We start from the raw sequence: 24856 nt of genomic DNA on the forward strand, positions 1-24856 counted from the left end.
CTAACCCCATCTTACAGAAGGTACAAAAGCATGATGATTAATTGTTCATCAAGTTTACATGAAATCCTGATAGAATAGGACAACAGCAACTAAGTCAACCAAAGTTTTGAGCAGTCATAGTGAAATGGATCGGTCTGATCCATAAAATCAAGATCCTGGACCAGAAAATCTACTGGTACATGATAACAAGTTCTTGTAAATAGAAGCCGAGCACGTTTAGAAGCCCTTTTGTCCACCTGAAACTTCTTTTTATGTTGTTCAATGTGTCCATCCATGAGAAAGTGTCTATCAAAAAACATAATCCTCATGGACAATAGAACTCTCGCATTCAACTGGAAGAATGTGACAAAGCTAGTGTTTGCATGGTTGGATGCATATCCTTGCAGCGTTATTGTCCTCAAACGAATGTCATGAGAATTGAGAAACTCCCGGTGCTTCTTATGCCACCGATTGGTTATACCTTTTTGTCCATGTCCTTTAGCCTAAATAGACATGAAGACTAAAAACAGTTAATGTCTAAAAAATAGTACTGCTGAACGGTTAGTTCTAATAAAGTATATCAATGTGCTTGATATCATCACCTGTATATACAAATTCTCCAGACATGGAAAGCATCACAGAATGCTTATAACCATGTTCAGATCAAAACACCACATACTGATATGTAATGGCTTGACAGAATCCAACACCATTGATAGGGTACCCATGGACAAACTCTTCACCGAGCATAGGACATAATATTAGTACCAAAAGCGTACTCCAAGATTATATAAAGATTATGCAAACAAATGACAAATGCAACTTATGATTACAAAAGTGTTGATGATATAAAACTTACGCACACAAATGAAAAATGCAGCTTTTGACTACAAAAGTGTTGGTGATAATATACAGTACCTGAATAAGTGTGGAGCCAACCACCATCTTGTAACCTTCAAATGGATCAGGAATTACACCGAAGGTCTCCAGTTTAGGTGCAGAGACCACAGTTATTTACGAAGGTGCGTAAAGATAATCAAGGAGCAACCTTTCGAGTGAAGGGGCATCTTTGATGATGAGCTCCTCTCCTTTAAAGCAAATTCCAATGCTTACAAGGTGAGGCCACTTTATTTGGAGACAAGGGATACGGATTTCTTTTACAAAAACAAGTAGCAAGTGCTCCAGGGTAGGGCAGCAAGAGTGGATGGTGCTGTGCAGTGAGGCCCCCAACAGATCGACCACCACAAGCACGAGCTTTTTTCGAAGTGGGAGTCGAAGAATTTGTACCAGATTGTCTAGTAGATGACACCGGGCCAGGGTGGTGGTCTGGAGAGAGGAGGAAAACCATGATATGGAAATTGGTGCTGAGGGCATAGCCAGAACGCTTGGTGGACAGCTATTTGCATAGTAATGGTAGAACTCAAGATGTTGAAGTTTTTCGAATTGACGGGATGTCAGCCAGGCGTTCACTATGAAGGGTATGTGCAGCAGGCAGCATGCCGAGATGCATAGGCGTTGAATGGAGCCCTAGTGGGAGCATGGCCCCGTGGAGTTCAAAATCATGAACGACAGATAGCCAGAGACAGTCGAGATTAAGAGGTGCGGTGCACCACAGAGTGTGCCACTGAGATGCGAGGACCTCTGTGCGGCAGCCATCCTTGGTGGGGAGAAGGAAGATGATCTCCCCAAGGATGGCACCCGGGAGATCGCTGATGCGGTCCGCCCGATATACTATGGGTTCCTTAGATCCAGGGGGGTGAGGCCGCTTCTGTGCGCACTGCCGGGTGCAGGATCTACAGCCGGGGGCGCCGCTGGCCGGAGCCTCATCTGTGTACATGCAATCTGGATGGAAAAAAGGCGGAAACATACATGTAGGACATTCAAAATCAATTCTTAAGATATGGAAGAAAAAAGGACACAAACATATATGTAGGACATCCAAAATCAATTCTCAAGATCTGGCTACGAATTATTAGCACGCACGCTAACCCTAGTCAAATTATTAGCAAAAAAATCATTTTTATAGAACAAACAATTAATCACTAACCACAAATACTATTCAAACAATCAATACACTACATGGATCTAACGAATCTTGATGAGGACATCAACACCATTGTTACACCCACAACCCCTACTGTTACATATACTGGACCAATTACTAGAGCTCGCGGATGCTAATTAAATTATCAGGTACTTTCGTTTCTTGGTAGTGATTCTAGTGTTCATGAGAATATGATGCTGCCTAAATTGGATACATTTGTTTTGCCTACAAATGAAGGGTCTGGCATGGATAAGAGGGATGAACATTAGAGCAAGACCAAACATGGAGATGATGGCATGTGCAAGGGGAACAAGAACGGAGTTACAAGTGATGATTTCAGGACTTTGAAGCCACCATAAGGAGTGCATGAAGCCTTTGATGAAATATACAAGATATCACGTCATAAATTTCGTCCAGAAGCTATTCTAGGTCCTGTGTCACCTTATTATTGGGCCAGGCCCATGTAATTTCGAAATACTTAAGTATAGGTTGTTTTTAGAGTCTGTATGTGTGGGGAAACAAGAGTTAGGATTGGTTTCAGAACCCTCATCCAAGGGCCACGAAATCCCCCCTCTTCCTCCATATATACAGCCTTAGGGCGTCGTTTAGACTTTGTGTTTTGCTTAGATTAAAAGTTCGCCATAGCTGCAACTTCGCGTACTTCGTTTGTGTTCAACAAGCAGACCAAGATGTCACAGAACCCCACTTTCATTAATAAAGCTTTCCTCTTATATTCGCAATATCCAGATTGCAATTTCAGTTTGTTGCTTGTTCTTCATTTGCTTGCAGGAAATAGACCTTCATGGTCAGGTTGATCGTGCTCCGTCATGGTCAATAACTCCTCGGAGTTGGTTTAGCAATTGCTAAGGCGTGACGTCCTCGCACATTCGTAGTCGGATCGGCAAATCTACTCCACCAAAAATGATAGCCAGCATCTCATCAGAAGATCGGGCCCCTCGTCTCTATCAAGTGGTATCAGAGCTCCAGGTTGCTCGGTGAGATTTTACAGTTTTTCGTAGTTTAGATCGAGTCTGTTCTTCATACCTACAGTCCACGAAAAAGCCAAAAAAATTACGGTTAGTTCATCATATTCGAACCAATCTGAGACTTTGCATAACATTTTTAGGTTTTTGCATTGTTGAATTTGCAGTTGCATTGTCGTGTCTAGTTGCTGGTCTTAGTGTCTAGTCCTTTAGAGTTTTGAGTTCTGTTCACAAGTTGTCACGCCGCCGCCGCATCATCGTCATCACCGCTGCCATATACCACTATCATCGTCACCACTGTCATATACCATCATCGTCGTCACCGCTGCCATATACCACCATCCTCATCACTGCTTCCATATACCACATGTCCACCGCCATCACGATAATCCGAGTCTACCTCCATCACAGATTCGCCACTAGTCCATATTCCACCGCCCTACATATATCCGCCACCAGTCCGAGTTTCCACCAGATCCATCTCCGCCACCAGTCCTAGTCCGAGTCCAGTATTTGTTCTTTTGTTGATTTCCAGATCACACCATACTCCGAGTCATGACCAAGTCGGACTCCCCAACTTTCGTGCTACCCGCAGTAGAAAAATAGTTCCAGTTTAAGAAAAACTAAATCTGGAAAATTCTGGCTAGGCAGTTTTTAGACCATTTGTAGACTTTTTGAAAAAATTGTTGCGGAGCAAAAAAACAGGAAAAACGGGCAAAAAAAAGTGAAAAAAAGAAGAAGAAAAATTCAGAGTGTGCTCCTCCCTTATTTATGTGTAGCGCCAAGATTTTGTTAGTGTTCTAGGCTCGCGTCTCTAGCACGGTCTAGCCTATGACCAGCATAGTACAGTCATTGAGCGTTTATTCAACTTTGCATCTCTGAATTGATTATTGCTTACATTTTTGCTACCATATCATAAGCCTTCCCAACTCCACATACATCTACGTCAAGCGTTTGACACCACCTGGCAATCGCTCTGTCCAAGCTTTGAGAGTTTTGGCTACAACGGTTGCTGATCACCACCTGCTGCTGGGTAAGAATTGGTAAGAATTTGAGATTCGTTTGACGGATTTGTGAAACACCAGCACCACCACCACCACTTCCTAGTAGTCTATAGGATCACATTCTTGTGTGTTTCTATTGCTGACCATGGCAGGATCACAAGCTGATGAGACTGATTGGGAGAACATGACGAACAAACAGCTACATGATAAATTTCAGCAAATGATGAGTGGACAGGTGTGAGATGTGCTAAATAGATTTGAAGAGGCCATGGAGAAGATAGATGGCATTGAGAAAGACATTCGAAACAAAGCTCGATAACAAGTTTAATGAATTTCTCGCACGTCTTCCACCACCACCGCCGGTTGTACTTGTCGCACCTCTACAACATCATCATCAACAACAACAACAACAACAACAACAACGTCGCCTTCTAAATCAAGTGGGACGAACACTGCGCATTCCCCTTGAGCCTGGATAAAATTTTGGTGCTGCTACTACTGTTGTTGATGCTTCTATAGCTCCTCCTGCTACTGTAGAGGTGGAGGACTACTACAAGGATGAGGTTTATCAAAATCAAAACTACGTGCAACCACCAGCACCACCACCAGCAGTTCGACCTCAGGCATATAATCGCAATAGTAGGGTTACAGCAGCACCTCAGGTACGAGATCATGACCATCTTCCTAAATTAAAATTGAATATTCCACCATTCAAGGGTAGATATGTTCCTGATATATATCTTACTTGGGAGTTAGGAGCTGAACAATGTTTTACATGTTTACAATATCCCGAGGAAAGACGTGTTGGTACTGCTATTTGTGCTTTCACTAGTTTTGCATGTGTTTGGTGGTCTGAACATTGTAGACTATATCCTATTTTAGCTACTTGGGCTGCTTTGAAAAATGCTACGCGTACTCTTTGGGTTCCACCATATTATCAACGTGAATTGCTTCAAAAATTGTAGCATTTGAGACAAGGAAAATTTTTTGTAGAAGAATATTATCAGGAATTACAAACTGGTATGATTAGATGTGGTATTGTTGAGGATAATGAAGCTATGCTTGCACGTTTTATGGGTGGATTAAATAAAGAGATTCAAACCATTCTAAAGTATAATGAATATAATAATATCACTCCTTTATTCCATCTTGCTTGCAAAGCTGAACGTGAAGTGCAGGAACGACAGGCATTGGGGAGAACTAACTTTTTTGCAGGTCGACCTTCATCATGGACACCGCGTGCATGCTGTACTTCCACACGTTCTGCTGCACCGGCACCTCCATCAGCTGCCACCTCCAACCGTGATACAAGAAAGTAGGCACAACCACCACTATCTGCCAAGAGCACACCTTCTGGGCCTGCACAGAGCTCTTCTTCATCCATGGCATAACCAGGGCAAACACATGATATTATTTGTCGTTGTTGCAAGGGTGGAGGTCATTATGTGAGAGAATGTCGATCTAAGCGTGTGATGATTGTTACTGAGGATGGTGGGTATGAGTCCGCTAGTGACTATGACGAGGACACTTTGGCTCTTATTACAAGTGAAGAACACGGTGTAGATGATTTTGATCATGAGACGCAATACATGGCTGCTGAAGATGCTGACAGGTATGAATGTTTAGTTTCTCAACGTGTTTTGAGTGGGCAGGTTACACAAGCCAAGCAAAATCAGAGGCATAATATGTTCCATGCAAAGGGAGTTGTCAAGGAACGTTCTGTTCGCGTCATCATAGATGGAGGGAGTTGTAACAACTTGGCTAGCATGGAGATGGTGGAGAAGCTATCTCTCACCACAAGACCACATCCACATCCTTACTACATCAAATGGTTCAACAACGGCGACAAGGTTAAGGTAACACATAGTGTTCGTGTGCATTTTAGTATCTCTACATATGCTGATTATGTTGATTGTGATGTGGTACCCATGCAAGCGTGTTCCTTGTTACTTGGTAGACCATGGCAATTTGATAAAAAATTTGTACACCATGGTAGAAACAATCAGTATACTCTTGTTCACAAGGATAAACATATTACTTTGGTTCCTATGTCTCCTGATTCCATTTTGAAAGATGATATTAATAGAGCTAATAAAGCAAAATAAGGAAAATTAAGAGTGAAAATCAGATTGTGGCAAAAGAATTTGAGCAACAAATGAAGCCAAATAATAAACCATCTAGTGTTGCTTCTGAAATTAAATTCTAAAATGCATGTTTACTTGCCACCAAATCTGATATTGATGAGCTAGATTTTAGCAAATCTGTTTGCTATGCTTTTTTGTGCAAAGAGGCATTATTTTAATTCAAGGACGTGCCTTCCTCTTTGCCTCCTGCTGTTACTAACATTTTGTAGGAGTTCGGTGACGTCTTTCCATAAGACGTGCCACCGGGATTACCACCTATTCGAAGGATTGAGCATCAGATTGACTTAATTCCCGGTGCATCACTACCCAACCATGCAGCATACCATACCAATACAGAGGAGACAAAGGAGATTATGCGTCAAGTCCAGGAGCAGCTCGATAGAGGTTATATACGCGAAACCCATAGTCCTTATGTTGTTCCTATTATTCTAGTGCCGAAAAAGGATGGTACATCGCGTATGTGTGTTGATTGTAGAGGCATTAATAATATTACTATTCGTTATGATCATCCTATTCCTAGGCTTGATGATATGCCTGATGAATTGAGTGGGTCTACAATATTCTCCAAAGTTGATCTGCATAGTGGATACCATCAAATTCATATGAAATTGGGGGATGAATGAAAAACAACATTTAAAACTAAGTTTGGATTATATGAGTGGTTAGTCATGCCTTTTGGGTTAACTAATGCACCTAGTACTTTCATTAGATTAATGAACGAAGTTTTACATGCTTTCATTGGACGATTTGTGGTAGTCTGTTTTGATGATATACTGATTTATAGAGGATCTTTGGAGGCACATTTGGAACATTTACGTGATGTTTTTATTGCTTTACGTGATGCACGTTTGTTTGGTAACCTTGTGAAGTGCACCTTTTGCACCGACCGAGTATCTTTTCTTGCCTATGTTGTTACTCCATAGGGAATTGAAGTTGATAAAGCCAAGACTGAAGCTATTGAGAGTTGGCCGCAACCCAAACCGGTCACACAAGTGAGGAGTTTTCTTGGACTCGCTGGTTTCTATAGGCGTTTCGTGAGAGATTTCAGCACCATTGATGCACCTCTCATTGAGCTTACAAAGAAGGATGTGCCTTTTGTTTGGGGTACCGCACCGGAAGAAGCCTTCACGATTGAAAGATAAGTTGACACATGCTCCTCTACTCCAACTTCCTGATTTTAATAAGAATTTTGAGCTTGAATGTGATGCTAGTTGAATTGGATTAGGAGGTGTGTTATTACAAGATCGATGGCAAACCTATTGCATACTTTCCTAAAAATTGAGTGGGCCTAGTTTGAACTATTCTACTTATGATAAAGAATTATATGCTCTTGTTCGGACTTAGAAACATGGCAACATTATTTATGGCCGAAAGAATTTGTTATACATTCTGATCATGAATCTTTGAAACACATTAAAAGTCAAGCAAAACTGAACCGTAGACATGCTAAATGGGTTGAATTCATTGAGACTTTCCCTTATATCATTAAACATAAGAAGGGTAAAGAAAATGTTATCGCTGATGCATTGTCTCGTTGTTATATTATGCTTTTACAAATTAACTTCAAAATATTTGGTTTGGAGACCATCAGAGATCAATATGTGCATGATTCTGAATTTAAAGATGTATTGCAGAATTGTAAGGAAGGGAGAACATGGGACAAGTTCGTCGTTAACGATGGATTTGTGTTTCGTGCTAACAAGCTGTGCATTCCAACTAGCTCCATTCGTCTTTTGTTGTTGCAGGAGGCGCATGGAGGAGGATTAATGTGACACTTTGGCATGAAGAAGATGGAGGATATACTTGCTACACATTTCTTTTGGCCAAAGATGAGACGGGATGTTGAGCGTTTTGTTGCTCACTGCACTACATGTCAGAAAGCTAAGTCGCGACTCAATCCTCATGGTTTATATATGCCTTTGCCTGTACCTAGTGTTCCTTGGGAGGATATATCTAACGGCATTGTTTAAGGTTTACCTCGAACAAAGTAGGGGAGGGATAGCATATTTGTTATTGTGGATAGGTTCTCGAAAATGGCACACTTTATACCATGTCATAAAAGCGATTATGCTGCTAATGTTGTCGATTTGTTCTTTCATGAAATTATTCACTTGCATGGTGTGCCTAATACAATTGTTTCAGATCATGATACTAAATTTCTTAGCCACTTTTGGAGATGTTTATGGGCTAAGTTTGGGACTAAACTGCTCTTTAGTACTACATGTGACCCCCAAACTGATGGACAAACTGAAGTAGTCAATAGAACATTGTCTACTATTCTTAGGGCTGTTTTGAAGAATAACAAGAAAATGTGGGAAGAATGCTTCCCTCATATTGAATTTGTTTATAATCGTTCATTGCATTCTACTACTAAGATGTGCCCTTTTGAAATTGTGTACGGTTTCCTTCCTCGTGCACCTATAGATTTGTTGCCTCTTCCATCTTCGGAGAAGGTTAATTTTGATGCTAAACAACATGCTGAATTGATCTTAAAAAGGCATGAGCTATCTAAGGAGAACATTGAGCGTATGAATGCTAAATATAAACTTGCTGTAGATAGGGTAGAAAACGTGTTGTCTTTGCACCTAGAGATCTTGTTTGGTTACAATTGCGTAAGGATAGATTTCATGATTTGCGCAAATCAAAGCTAATGCCACGTGCTGATGGTCCATTTAAGGTGTTAGAGAAAATAAATGATAATGCATATAAACTTGAGCTGCTTGCAGATTTTGGGGTTAGTCCCACTTTTAACATTGCCGATTTGAAGTCTTATTTGGGTGAAGAAGATGAGCTTCCGTCCAGGACGACTTCATTTTAAGAAGGGGAGGATGATGAGGACATCAACACAATTGTTACACCCACAACCCCTACTTCTACATATACTGGACCAATTACTAGAGCTCGCGCACGCCAATTAAATTATTAGGTACTTTCATTTCTTGGTAATGATTCTAATGTTCATGAGAATATGATGCTGCCTAAATTGGATACATTTGTTTTGCTTACAAATGAAGGGCCTAGCATGGATAAGAGGGATGAACACTGGAGCAAGATCAAGCATGGAGATGATGACATGCGCAAGGGGAACAAGAACGGAGTTACAAGTGATGATTTCAGGACTTTGAAGCCACCATAAGGAGTGCATGAAGCCTTGGACGAAATATACAAGATTTCACTTCACAAATTTTGTCCAGAGGCTATTCTAGGTGATGTGTCACCATATTATTGGGCCAGGCCCATGTAATTTTGAAATACTTAAGTATAGGCTGTTTTTAGAGTCCGTATCTGTAGGGAAACAAGAGTTAGGGTTTGTTTTGGACCCCTCCTCCAAGGGCCACGTAATGCCCCCCTCTTCCTCCATATATACAACCCTTAGGGCGTCGTTTAGACTTTGGCTTTTGTTTAGATTAAAAGTTCTCCATAGCTGCAACTTCGCATACTTCCTTTGTGTTCAACGACCAGACCAAGACGTCACAGAACCCCACTTTCATTAATAAAGCTTTCCTCTTGTATTCGCAATATCCAGATTGTAATTTCGGTTTCTTGCTTGTTATTCGTTTGCTTGCAGGAAATAGACCTTCATGGTTAGGTTGATCATGCTCCGGCGTGGTCAATAAGCCCTCGGAGTTGGTTTAGCGACTGCTAAGGCACGACGTCCTCGCACGTTCGTAGTCGGATCATCAAAGTCTACTCCACCAAAAACGATAGCCACGATCTCATTGAAAGATCGGCCCCCTCGTCTCTATCAAATCTTACTGTGATTTCATGGACTGCGTGAACACAACCAAGGTTTTATGTTCCCAACAAAGGGGGGGGGGGGCAAACCAGTTTTCCGTTGGAGTCAGAGTCGTTGCCGAAAGAGTTGTAGACCTTTGGCTCTAGCTGGGGAGGCACGACGACGGCGATGAAGTCAAGGTCATGTTGTTGCCCGCGCGCGACCTCATCAGCGGCGACAGCAACCTATACGCCTAGCTTCAAGCGTTTCGCGGGTGCTTCACCAGCCCCGACATCGCCACTCCCACCAATGGTGCGTTTCCGCAAAATCCTAATACACTCCATGCGGCAGTGACAACTGTGGACAGGGTGTGCGGCCGCGGATCTAGCGCGCCATGCTAGAGGCAAAGTTGTCCCGTCTTTCGATGGGACGGTGATTATCGTATCGGTGGACTAGACTTGGACGATCCGACTATGAACGTGCGAGGACGTCGCGCCTTAGCAACCGCTAAAAAAACTCCGAGAGGTTATTGGCCACGCCGGAGCACGATCAACCTGACCACAAGGGTCTATTTCCTGCAAGCAAACAAAGAACAAGCAAGAAACTGAGATTGCAATCTGGATATTGCGAATATAAGATGAAAGCTTTATTGACCAAGGTGGGGTTCTGTGACGTCTTGGTCTGGTCATTAAACACAAAGAAGTACGCGAAGTTGCAGCTATGGCGAACTTTTAATCTAAACAAAACCCAAACTCTAAACGACACCCTAAGGGCTGTATATATGCAGGAAGAGGGGGGGATTTGTGGCCCTGGGAGGAGGGGTCCGAAACGAACCCTAAGTCTTGTTTCCCCACACATATGGACTCTAAAAACAGCCTATACTTAAGTATTTTGAAATTACATGGGCCTGGCCCAATAATAAGGTGACGCAGCACCTAGAATAGCCTCTGGACGAAATTTATGAAGTGGCATCTTGTATATTTCGTCCAAGGCTTCATGCACTCCTTATGGTAGCTTCAAAGTCCTGAAATCATCACTTACAACTCCGTTCTTGTTTCCCTTGCGCATGCCATCATCTCCATGCTTGGTCTTGCTACAATGTTCGTCCACCTTATCCATGCCAGACCCTTCATTTGTAAGCAAAACAAATGTATCCAATTCAGGCAGCATGATATTCTCATGAACATTAGAATCATTACCAAGAAACAGAAGTACTTGATAATTTAATTGGCGTGTGCGAGCTCTAGTAATTGGTCCAGTATATGTAGCAGTAGGGGCTGTGGGTGTAACAATGGTATTGATGTCCTCATCATCCTCCCCTTCTTGAAATGAAGTCATCCTCGACGGAAACTCGTCTTCCTCGCCCAAATAAGGCATGAAATCTGCAGTGTTAAAAGTGGGACTAACCGCAAAATCTGCAGGCAGCTCAAGTTTATATGCATTTTCATTTATTTTCTCTAACACCTTAAAGGGACCATCAGCACATGGCATTAGCTTTGATTTTGCACAAATTAGGAAATCTATCCTTACACAAATGTAACCAAACAACATTTCCAGGTGCAAACACAACATGTTTTCTACCCTTATCTCCAGCAAGTTTATATTTAGCATTCATATGCTCAATGTTTTCCTTAGTTAACTCATGCATTTTTAAATCAATTCAACACATTGTTTAGCATCAAAATTAGCCTTCTCCGAAGATGGAAGAAGCAACACATCAATAGGTGCACGAGGTAGGAAACCATACACAATTTCAAAATGGCACATCTTAGTAGTAGAATGCAATGAACGATTATAAGCAAATTCATTATGAGGCAAGCATTCTTCCCACATTTTCTTATTATTCTTCAAAACAGCCCTAAGCATAGTAAACAATGTTCTATTGACTACTTCAGTTTGTCCATCAGTTTGGGGGTGACAAGTAGTACTAAAAACAAGTTTAGTCCCCAACTTAGCCCATAAACGTCTCCAAAAGTGGCTAAGAAATTTAGTATCGCGATCTAAAACAATAGTATTTGGCATACCATGCAAGCGAATAATTTCACGAAAGAACAAATCAGGAACATTAACAACATCATCGCTTTTACGACATGGTATAAAGTGTGCCATTTTCGAGAATCTATCCAGGACAACAAATATGCTAACCCTCCCCTTCTTTGTTCGAGGTAAACCTAAAACAATGTCCATAGTATCCTCCCAGGGAACACTAGGTACAGGCAAAGTCACATATAAACCATGAGGATTGAGTCTTGACTTAGCATTTTGACATGTAGTGCAGCGAGGAACAAAACACTCAACATCACGTCTCATCTTTGGCCCAAAGAAATGTGTAGCAAGTACGTCATCTGTCTTCTTCATGCCAAAGTGTCCCATTAATCCTCCTCCATGCGCCTCTTGCAACAACAAAAGATGAACGGAGCTAGCTGGAATGCATAGCTTGTTAGCACGGAACAGAAATCCATCATTAACGACGAACTTGTTCCATGTTCTTCCTTCTTTACAATTATGCATTACATCTTTAAAATCAGCATCATGCACATATTGATCTTTGATGGTCTCCAAACAAAATATTTTGAAGTCAAGTTGTGAAAGCATAGTATAGCGACGAGAAAATGCATCAACAATAACATTTTGTTTACCCTTCTTGTGTTTAATGACATAAGGGAAAGTCTCAATGAATTCAACCCATTTAGCATGTCTACGATTCTGTTTAGCTTGACATCTAATATATTTCAAAGATTCATGATCAGAATGTATAACGAATTCTTTGGGCCATAAATAATCTTGCCATGTTTCTAAAGTACGAACACGAGCAGATAATTCTTTATCATAAGTAGAATAATTCAGACTGGGCCCACTCATTTTTTCAGAAAAGTATGCAATGGGTTTGCCATCTTTGTAATAACACACCTCCTAATCGAATTGCACTAGCATCACATTCAAGCTAAAAAGTCTTATTAAAATCAGGAAGTTGGAAAAGGAGCATGTGTCAACTTATCTTTCAATATTGTGAAGGCTTCTTCCTGTGCGGTACCCCAAACAAAAGGCACATCCTTCTTTGTGAGCTCATTGAGAGGTGCAACAATGGTGCTGAAATCTCTCACAAAACGCCTATAGAATCCAGTGACGCCAAGAAAACTCCTCACTTGTGTGACCGTTTTGGGCTGCGACCAACTCTGAATAGCTTCAATCTTGGCTTTATGAACTTCAATTCCCCATGGAGTAACAACATAGCCAAGAAAAGATACTCGGTCGGTGCAAAAAGTGCACTTCCCAAGGTTACCAAACAAACGTGCATCACATAGTGTAATAAAAAATAACACGTAAATGTTCCAAATGTTCCTCCAAAGATCTGCCATAAATCAGTATATCATCAAAATAGACTACCACAAATCGTCCAATGAAAGCACGTAAAACTTCATTCATTAATCTCATGAAAGTACTAGGTGCATTAGTTAACCCAAAAGGCATGACTAACCACTCATATAATCCAAACTTAGTTTTAAATGTTTCTTTCCATTCATCTCCCAATTTCATATGAATTTGATGGTATCCACTATGCAGATCAACTTTGGAGAATATTGTAGACCCACTCAATTCATCAGGCATATCATCAAGCCTAGGAATAGGATGATCATAACGAATAGTAATATTATTAATGCCTCTACAATCAACACACATATGCGATGTACCATCCTTTTTCGGCACTAGAATAATAGGAATAGCCCAAGGACTAAGGGATTCATGTATATAACCTTTGTCGAGCAGCTCCTGGACATGACGCATAATCTCCTTCATCTCCTCTGGATTGGTACGGTATGGTGCACGGTTGGGTAGCGATGCACTGGGAATTAAGTCAATCTGATGCTCAATCCCTTGAATAGGTGGTAATCCTGGTTGCATGTCTTGTGGAAAGACGTCAGCGAACTCTTGCAAAATGTTAGTAACAGCAGGAGGCAAAGAGGAAGGCACATCCTCGAACGAAAATAATGCCTCTTTGCACACAAAAGCAAAGCAAACAGATTTGCTAAAATCTAGATCATCAATATGAGATTTGGTTGCAAGTAAACATGCACTTTTCAATGTAATTTCAGAAGCAACACTAGTTGGTTTATTATTAGGCTTCATTTGTTGCTCAAATTCTTTTGCCACAATCTGATATTCACTCTTATTTTTCTCCTGTGTTGCTTTATTAGCTCTATTAATATCATCTTTCAAAATGGAATCAGGAGTCATAGGAAGCAAAGTAATATTTTTATCCTTATGAACAAGAGTATACTAATTGTTTCTACCATGGTGTACAAATTTTTTGTCAAATTTCCATGGTCTACCAAGTAATAAAGAACATGCTTGCATTGGTACCACATCACAATCAACATAATCAGCATATGTAGAGATACTAAAATGCACACGAACAGTACATGTTACCTTAACCTTGCCGCTTTTGTTGAACCATTGGATGTACTAAGGATGTGGATGTGGTCTTGTGGTGAGGGATAGCTTCTCCACCATCTCCATGCTAGCCAAGTTGTTGCAGCTCCCTCCATCTATGATAACGCAAACATAACGTTCCTTCACAACTCCCATTGTATGGAACAAATTATGCCTCTGATTTTGCTCTGCTTGTGTAACCTGCACACTCAAAACATGTTGAGCAACTAAACATTCATAGCTGTCGCCATCTTCAGCAGCCATGTATTGCGTCTCATGATCAGAATCATCTCCACCGTGTTCTTCACTTGTAATAAGGGCCAAAGTCTCCTCATCATAGTCACTAGAGGACTCATATCCACCATCCTCAGTAACAATCATCACACGCTTAGATGGGCATTCTCTCACATAATGACCTCCACCCTTGCAATGATGACAAATAATATCATGTGTTTTCCCTGTTGATGCCATGCAGGAAGAAGAGCTCTGTGCAGGCCCAGAAGGTGTGCTCTTGGCAGATAGTGGTGGTTGTGCCTATTTTCATGTATCACGGTTGGAGGTGGCAGCTGACGGAGGTGCCGGTGTAGCAGAAGGTGTGGAAGTAGGGGATGCACGCGGTGCCCATGATGAAGGTTGACCTGCAGAAAAGCTAGTTCGCGTCAATGCCTGTCGATCCTGCACTTCACGTTCAGCTTTGCAAGCAAGATGGAATAAACGAGTGATATTATTATATCCCTTATGCTCTAGAATGGTCTGAATCTATTTATTTAATCCACCCATAAAACATAGAAGCATAGCTTCATTATCCTAAACAATACCACAGCTAATCATACCAGTTTGTAATTCCTGATAATATTCTTCTACATAATTTTTTCCCTTGTCTCAAACGCTGCAATTTTTTCCTTGTCTCAAACGCTGCAATTTTCAAAGCAATATGGTGGAACCCAGCGAGTACGCATGGCATTTTTTAAAGAAGCCCAAGTAGCTGGAATAGGATATAATCTACAATGTTCAGACCACCAAACACATGCAAAACTAGTGAAAGCACAAATAGCACCAGGAACACGTCTCTCCTAAGGATTTTGTAAACATGTAAAAAATTGTTCAGTTTTCTAACTTCCAAGTAAGATATATATCAGGAACATGTCTACCCTCAGATGGTGGAATATTCAATTTTAGTCTAGGCAGATGATCATGATCTTGTACCTCAGGTGGTGGTGCAGCCCTACCATTGCGATGATATGCATGAGGACGACCTGGTGGTTGTTGCACGTAGTTTTGATTTTGATCAACCTCATCCTCGTAATGGTCCTCCACCTCTGTAGTAGCAGCAGGAACTACAGAAGCATCAACAGTAGGTACAGCGGCACCAGAAGTTTGACTAGGCTCAAGGGGAACGCGCAATGTTCATCCCACTTGATTTGGAAGGCGATGTTGTTCTTGTTGATGATGTTGAGGTGCGACAGGTGCAACAGGCGGTGGTTGTGGAAGACGCGCAAGTACTTCATCGAACTTGGCATCCAACTTGGTGTCAATTGTCTTCTCAATGTCATCAATCCTCTTTAGTGCCTTTCCGAAGGTGGCCATGACGTCTTCCACCTGTTGACTCAACATTCGCTGAAATTTATCATGAAGCTCCTTCGTCATGTTCTCCCAGTCAATCTCATCGGCTTGTGGTCCTGCCATGGTTAGCAGCAATAGAAACACACAAGAATATGATCCTACATACTACTAGAAAGTGGCAGTGTGTCACAAATCCGTCAAGCAAATCTCAAATTCGAACCAGTTCTTACCAAGCGGCAGGTGGTGATTGGCAACCGTTGTAGTGAAAACTCTCAAAGCTTGGATAGAGCGATTACCAGGGAGAGTCAGACGCAAGACGTAGATGTATGTGGCATTGGGAAGGCTTATAATATGGTAGCAAAAAAGGGTCAGCAATAATCAATTCAGAGATGCACAGTTGAATAAACGCTCAACGACGGCACTGTGTTGGTCCTAGGCTAGACCGTACTAGAGACGCGAGCCTAGAAGCTAACAAAATCACGACGCGGCACAGAAACAAGGGAAAAGCCCACTCTGGAATTCTTTTTGCGCTCTTTTTTTTGCGCTCCTCTTTTTTTGTGAAAAATCACTATAATGGCGAGTGTCTCAAAACTATTCCCAAGTCAAATTGATAAGATAGGCAGAAAAAAAATTGACTACTTTTTTGGAAATCAAGGCAGCAACGATGAAAAAGTGCGACAAAAAATCACTATGATGGCGAATGTCTCAAAAGACTCAGAAAAGCCTAAAAATGGGATAGGGAAAAAATTCGCGTGCCAAAATTTTGTCCTAAAAACTGTGCGGGGTTCTACAGACTATTTTTTCTCGAAGCCTACTTAGGCAAGGAAATACGAATCAGAAAATAGATTGTCGGGGTCCTGGGAATGGGGGTGCCCAGACTTGCCTACCCGCGGCCCACAGCGTGGCTCCATCGGTGGCCCGGTACAACCTAGTCTTAGCAACAACGACTCAAGACCCTTGATGTAGGGTAGGAACCCTAATCGGCCGATCTTTCACGAAACGAGCAGATCCCGCGATGAACACGAAGAACACGAGGAGGGAAACGAGGGAAAACACGAGGGAAACACAAGAGAGACACTCAAACCAACAAGAATGATCACAAAAGTGCTAGATCCTCGAAACACGATAGAAGATACAAGATCCAAAGTCAACATCGGACGATACACGGTAACCGGTCTTCTCCGTGAGGATGTCTTGATGGTCTTCTCCGCAAGGAGGTCTTGCATCCAAAGGGATTTTCTCCGTAGAGGCCGCGGTCTCTCTCGTGGAGTAGATCTGATGTGGATGAGCAATGCTCTATCTCTACAATGAGCTAAACCAATGCTAACCCTCGCTAGAATGAGGTGGGGGAGTATATATAGTCTAAAGTCCACGAAAGGGTAAGTGAAAGGGGGATACATGGGCCCTAGACCCATTCTCTGTGCATAGGCAGGGCGGTAGTATTGGACATCGGGCGGTAGTACCGGGACCGGGTCGTTTGAACATAGGGATTTGTCGGGTTGAGCGGCAGTGGAGCAGGAGCCCGGTGGTAGTACCGCTTGGAGGGTTTCAGCGGTAGTACCCCTCGCTGGCGGTAGTGCCGCTCGTCCTGGCGGGTGCAGATCCTCTTCATTCTCTTGATGTCCATCTCGCACCGTAGCTCCTTCTAGGATGGTTCCTTGGTACCTAAGCACACAAAACATCTCCATTTGAGGTAGTAGCCATGTCTCAAGTGGGTCATACGTGATATCACTAAGGAATGAAGTCACCTCGTTCTCGAGAGCTCTAGCTCGTGCTTGTGTCATGGGTCCTCTTGGCTCTTGGTGAGACGATGGTAGGTCCATGGGGATGACCATAGGATGCTACGCATCATCTCCCCTCCCTTGGAACTCAAGTGATGCCATCGCGATCTTCTTCTCTTCTTCATAGTTGTGCAAACGGAAGATTTTTCGACCTTCAATGCCCATGAAAGTTACTCTTCGGGGTCGTTGCTTCCATTGAACTTGGGCATGGTGAACTTGAGTTTGTCGTAGCATTGCTCTTCATTGTGTTGGGGTCGGGGATGATGACGCCCATGTTGTCGATGATTGTCAAACTCGTGTTGCTCTTGGTGAGGAGGGTTGTCAACCTCATGTTGCTCTTGTCGTGGAGGATTTCCATTGTCGTCATGCTCTTGATGAACTTGATGTTCTTGGCGAGCTTGTGAAGGAGCTTGTCGAGCTCGAGGAGGAACTTGAGGAACTTGACGATGCATGCGAGCTTGAAATCTTCGTTCTTGAACTTCTTCGCGAAGTGCTTCTTCATGTTCACGAGCTTGTCAGCCTCGGTTGGCTACGGCTCCACTTGAATCTTGGAGGGCTTGTTGCGCCTCAAGTGCTTGAGCTTCACGGGGTTGTTGTTCTTGGCGTTGTGCATTGGCATCTTGTGCATCTTGTTGTAGACGCGCGCGCTCTTCCTCTTCGTGTTGGCATTGTCGTTGCCGTTCGCGCGCTAGCGCAAAAGCCTCTTGGGTTTGACGTTGTTGGTGCTCTTGAGAGTTGGTGTCACGTAGAGGATTTATGCTTGCTTGACGATCATTGCACGCGGCACGGCGTAGAGTGTTCGATGTCGGTGTACTTGAGCCGGAGAGGGTGAAGTCGGAGTGTCGACTTGAACGGCGCCTTCTTGAAGCGGATGAAGTGGCAGAAGAGCGGTTGAGCAACAAAGCACGAATCTCGTCCATCCTTGTGTCATTCTCTTGCTTGTGATCGTCGAGCCTGTGGTCGAAGTAGTCCCTTGTACGTTGCTCGTAGAGTCGCAAGTCGGCAGCAAGGTTGTCGATGCATTCACTCATTACTTGTTGCTCTTGATGCAAAGCACGTTGTGCACCAAAGAGGTGACTCTTGGTGACGTAGGAGTTCATGTCGTCATCGTGCTCAATGAAAAGTGGGTTGGTAGAAGTACTTGGCCTATCCATCATTCCAAGGGAAGAAAGTGAGTGGTAGAAAGAGAAGAACGAATACCAAATGTACCTTGACCGAAGTTGAAAGTGGATCAATGATCTCTCCAATGTGGACAAGGAAATAGCACAATTGGTACCAATTCTTGTCGGTTTCTCACACCTAAACAAGTAAAAGCTTATGGTGGAGCTTGGTTAGGATGGTGGCACAAAATTTTATGCAATTGTAAGTGAGCTTCAATAATGTTGGAAAAGATTCGCAAGATTGCAATGCAACAAGTAGACCTAGCAATGTAATGTACATGGAAATACACAAGCAAAAATATAGGTGGGGTTGGGCAACCAAGGATGAGCCAAAATGTGGAATCCACAAAAATGCTCGTGTTGCACAACACTAGAGAGACGCTAGCACGATTGCACAATAGGCGGATACAAAGACTTGTGCACAACCTACTAAGCAAAAATGCAATGACTTCTATCCCAAGTATGCTCTATGCACGGTGTTTCTATGATATGATCCAAGATGATCGAGTATGACAATCTTAATGTTGTATGATGCTATGGTTCTTGCTTAAAAGCTCTTTACTTAAAATCTTGTTTGGTTCATTGATGTTTGAGCTCTTTTCTCATGCAATGCTTGATGAACAAAGATAGCAAGTGCGTATGCGATGACAACCTTGTGACACAAGAGATGATACCAAGATATGCAACAATGATGTATGTATGCTATGGGAAGTATGATCACTAATGTGCACAAGTCTCGTTGCTGGAAATACTCAAAGGATAGTCTAGATGGGTAAGTGACGCAAAAGGAGTAAGGCTATGATGGCTATCAATGTAATGGCAAGAATGATATGTCCAATCCAAGATGAGGTTGATACCAAAGTGATGTAGCCGGTCGTTGTAGTCTGTGGCGAAGATGAGCGGTGGTGATGTTGATGTCGAACCGTCCCTAAGTAGCCGAAACACGTTAGGAAACGATGAAACACAACTCAAATTCTCAAAACAAAAGTCAAGTTGATGTAACAAATGTGGCGATTGATACGTCTCCAACGTATCTATAATTTTTGATTGCTCCATGCTATATTATCTACTGTTTTGGACATTATTGGGCTTTATTATCCACTTTTATATTATTTTTGGGACTAACCTATTAATCGGAGGCCCAGCCCAGAATTGTTGTTTATTGCCTGTTTTAGGGTTTCGAAAAAAGTAATATCAAACGGAGTCCAAAAGGAATGAAACCTTCGGGAACGTGATGTTCTCATCGAATAAGACCCAAGAGACTTGGACCCTACGTCAAGGCACAAGAGAGGAGGCCACGAGGTAGGGGCGCGCCTGCCTACCCCAGGCGCACCCTCCACTCTTGTGGGCCCACTGTCTCTCCACCGACGTACTCCTTCCTCCTATATATATCCACGTACCCCCAAACGATCAGATACGGAGCAAAAACCCTAATTCCACCGCCGTAACTTTCTATATCCACGAGATCCCAACTTGGGGCCTGTTCCAGAGCTCCGCCGGAGGGGGCATCGATCACGGAGGGCTTCTACATCAACACCATAGCCTCTCTGATGAAGTGTGAGTAGCTTACCTCAGACCTACAGGTCCATAGTTAGTAGCTACATGGCTTCTTCTCTCTTTTTGGATCTCAATACAATGTTCTCCCCCTCTCTTGTGGAGAACTATTCGATGTAATATTTTTTTACGGTGTGTTTGTTGAGACCGATGAATTGTGGGTTTATGATTAAGTCTATCTATGAATAATATTTGAATCTTCTCTGTATTATTTTATGTATGATTGGTAATCTTTGCAAGTCTCTTTGAATTATCAGTTTGGTTTGCCCTACTAGATTGATCTTTCTTGCAATGGAAGAAGTGCTTAGCTTTGGGTTCAATCTTGCGGTGTCCTTTCCCGGTGATAGTAAGGGCTGCAAGGAACGTATTGTATTGTTGCCATCGAGGATAACAAGATGGGGTTTTCTTCATATTGCATGAGTCTATCCCTCTACATCATGTCATCTTGCTTAAAGTGTTACTCTGTTTTTAACTTAATACTCTAGATGCATGCTGGATAGCGGTCGATGAGTGGAGTAATAGTAGTAGATGCAGGCAGGAGTCGGTCTACTTGTCTCGGGCGTGATGCCTATATAGATGATCATACCTAGATATTCTCATAACTATGCTCAATTCTGTCAATTGCTCAACAGTAATTTTTTCACCCACCGTAGAATACTTATGCTCTCGAGAGAAGCCACTAGTGAAACCTATGGCCACCGGGTCTGTCTTTATCATATTGATCTCCTACTACTTAGTTATTTCCTTTTTTATTTACTTTTCCTTTATTTTACTTTGCATCTTTATCACAAAAATACCAAAAATATTATCTTTATCGTATCTATCAGATCTCACTCTCGTAAGTGGCCTTATAGGGATTGACAACCCCTATTTGCGTTAGTTGCGATGATTTATTTGTTTTGTGCAGGTACGAGGGACTCGCGCGTAGCCTCCTACTGGATTGATACCTTGGTTCTCAAAAACTGAGGGAAATACTTACGCTACTTTGCTGCATCATCCCTTCATCTTCGGGGAAAACCAACGCAGTGGTCAAGAGGTAGCAAGAAGGATTTCTGGCGCCGTTGCCGGGGAGGTCTTCGCAAAAGTCAACATACCAAGTACCCATCACATACCCTTATCTCCCGCATTACATTATTTGCCATTTGCCTCTCGTTTTCCTCTCCCCCACTTCACCCTTGCCGTTTTATTTGCCCTCTCTCTCTCTATCCTCCCTCTCTTTCTCTATTTGCCTCTTTTTGCCCGTTTGCTTTTTGTTTGCTTGTGTGTTAGTTTGCTTGCTTGTCACGATGGCTCAAGATAATACTAAATTGTGTGACTTCACCAATACCAACAACAATGATTTTATTAGCACTCCGATTGCTCCTCTTACCGATGTTGAATCTTGTGAAATTAATACTGCTTTGCTGAATCTTGTCATGAAAGATCCGTTTTCCAGCCTTCCTAGTGAAGATGACGCTACCCATCTAAATAGCTTCTTTGATTTGTGTGACATGCAAAAGAAGAAAGATGTGGATAATGATATTGTTAAATTGAAGCTATTTCCTTTTTCGCTTAGAGATCGTGCTAAAGTATGGTTTTCGTCTTTGCCTAAAAATAGTATTGATTCATGGAATAAGTGCAAAGATGCTTTTATCTCTAAGTATTTTCCTCCCGCTAAGATCATCTCTCTTAGAAACGATATTATGAACTTTAATAAACTTGATCATGAACATGTTGCACAAGCTTGGGAGAGAATGAAATTAATGATACATAATTGCCCTACTCATGGTTTAAATTTGTGGATGATTATACAAAATTTTTATGCCGGATTGAATTTTGCTTCTAGAAATCTTTTAGATTCGGCCGCGGGGGCACTTTTATGGAAATCACCTTAGGAGAAGCTACTAAACTCTTAGATAATATTATGGTTAATTATTCTCAATGGCATACTGAAAGTCTACTAATAAAAAGGTGCATGCGATAGAAGAAATTAATGTTTTGAGTGGAAAGATGGATGAACTTATGAAATTATTTGCTAATAAGAGTGCTTCTTCTGATCCTAATGATATGCCCTTGTCTACTTTGATTGAAAATAATAATGAATCTATGGATATGAATTTTTTTGGTAGGAACAATTTTGGTAACAACGCGTGTAGAGGAAATTTTAATCCTAGGCCTTATCCTAGTAATTCCTCTAATAATTATGGTAATTACTACAACAATTCTTATGGAAATTATAAGAAGATGCCCTCTGATTTTGAATCTAATAGTAAAGAATTTATTACCTCGCAAAAGAATTTTAATGCTAGGATTGAAGAAAAATTGCTTAAGATTGATGATTTGGCTAGAACATTGATAGAATTGCTCTTGATGTTGATTCTTTGAAACTTAGATCTATTCCACCTAAGCATGATATCAATGAGTCTCTTAAAGCCATGAGAATTTCCATTTATGAGTGCAAAGAAAGAACCGCTCGGATGCGTGCTAAGAAACATGCCTTGATAAAAGCGTGTTCTTCTAGTTCCTATGAAAATAATGATGAAGATCTAAAAGTTATTGATGTGTCCCCTATTAAATCTTTGTTTTTCAATATGAATCTTGATAATGATGGGACTGAATATGATCCACCTTTACCTATAAGGCGTTCTAAGAATCGGAATTTATTGATCTTGATGCTAAAATTGATAAAAGTGGGATTGAAGAAATTAAAACCCTAGATATTGCTAAACCCACTATTATGGATTTCAAGGAATTTAACTATGAAAATTTCTCTTTGATTGATTGTATTTCCTTATTGCAATCCGTGCTAAATTCTCCTCACGCTTATAGTCAAAATAAAGCGTTTACTAAACATATCGTTGATGCCTTGATGCAATCTTATGAAGAAAAACTTGAATTGGAAGCTTCTATCCCTAGAAAACTTTATGATGAATGGGAACCAACTATTAAAATTAAAATTAAAGATCATGAATGCTATGCTTTATGTGATTTGGATGCTAGTGTTTCCACGATTCCAAAGACTTTGTGTGATTTGTTAGGTTTCCGTGATTTTGATGATTGCTCTTTAAACCTGCACCTTGCGGATTCCACTATTAAGAAACCTATGGGAATAATTAATGATGTTCTTATTGTTGCAAATATAAATTATGTGCCTGTAGATTTTATTGTTCTTGACATAGATTGCAATCCTTCATGTCCTATTATTCTTGGTAGACCTTTCCTTAAAACAATTGGTGCAATTATTGATATGAAGGAAGGAAATATTAGATTCCAATTTCCATTAAGGAAAGGCATGGAACACTTTCCTAAAAAGAATATTAAATTATCTTATGCATCTATTATGAGAGCCACTTATGGATTGCCTACCAAAGATGGCAATACCTAGATCTATTCTTGCTTGTTATGCCTAGTTAGGGGCGTTAAACGATAGCGCTTGTTGGGAGGAAACCCAATTTTATTTTTATTCCTTGCTTTTTGACCCTGTTTAGTAATAAATAATTTATCTAGCCTCTGTTTTCATTGTGTTTTTTTGTTTAATTAGTGTTTGCGCCAAGTAGAACCGTTGGGAAGACTTGGGGAAAGTTTTGTTATACTTGCTGTAAAAAAACAGAAACTTTAGCGCTCACGAGAACTGCTGCCATATTTATTTGGTAAGTGATATTTAGTTAATTCTTTTTGAAGACGATTAATAGATAAATTCCTCACGTCCAGCAATTTATTTTAGAATTTTTGGGATTCCATATCTTGCGCTAGCTACAGATTACTACAGACTGTTCTGTTCTTGACAGATTCTGTTTTTCGTGTGTTGTTTGCTTATTTTGATGAATCTATGGCTAGTAAAATAGTTTATAAACCATAGAGAAGTTGAAATACATTAGGTATAACACCAATATAAATAAATAATAAGTTCATTAAAGTACCTTGAAGTGGTATTTTGTTTTCTTTCGCTAACGGAGCTCACGAGATTTTCTACTTTAAGTTTTGTGTTGTGAAGTTTTCAAGTTTTGGGTAAAGATTTGATGGATTATGGAACAAGGAGTGGCAAGAGCCTAAGCTTGGGGATGCCCTTGGCACCCCCAAGATAATCTAAGTACACCTAAAAGCCAAAGCTTGGGGATTCCCCGGAAGGCATCCCCTCTTTCGTCTACTTCTATCGGTAACTTTACTTGGAGCTATATTTTTATTCGCCACATGATATGTGTTTTCCTTGGAGTGTCTTGTATGATTTGAGTCTTTGCTTGTTAGTTTACCACAACCATCCTTTCTGTACACACCTTTTGAGAGAGCCATACTTGATTTGGAATTTGTTAGAATAATCTATGTACTTCAGTTATATCTTTTGACTTATATAATTTTGCTCTAGTACTTCACTTATATCTTTTAGAGTACTATGGTGGATTTGTTTTATAGAAACTATTGATCTCTCATGCTTCACTTAGATTATTTTGAGAGTCTTTAATAGCATGGTAATTTTCTTAAAATCCTAATATGCTTGGTACACAAGATTAATAATAAAACT

The sequence above is a fragment of the Triticum urartu genome, chromosome 6 (assembly GCF_003073215.2).
Source record: "Triticum urartu cultivar G1812 chromosome 6, Tu2.1, whole genome shotgun sequence".
NCBI lineage: Eukaryota > Viridiplantae > Streptophyta > Magnoliopsida > Poales > Poaceae > Triticum > Triticum urartu.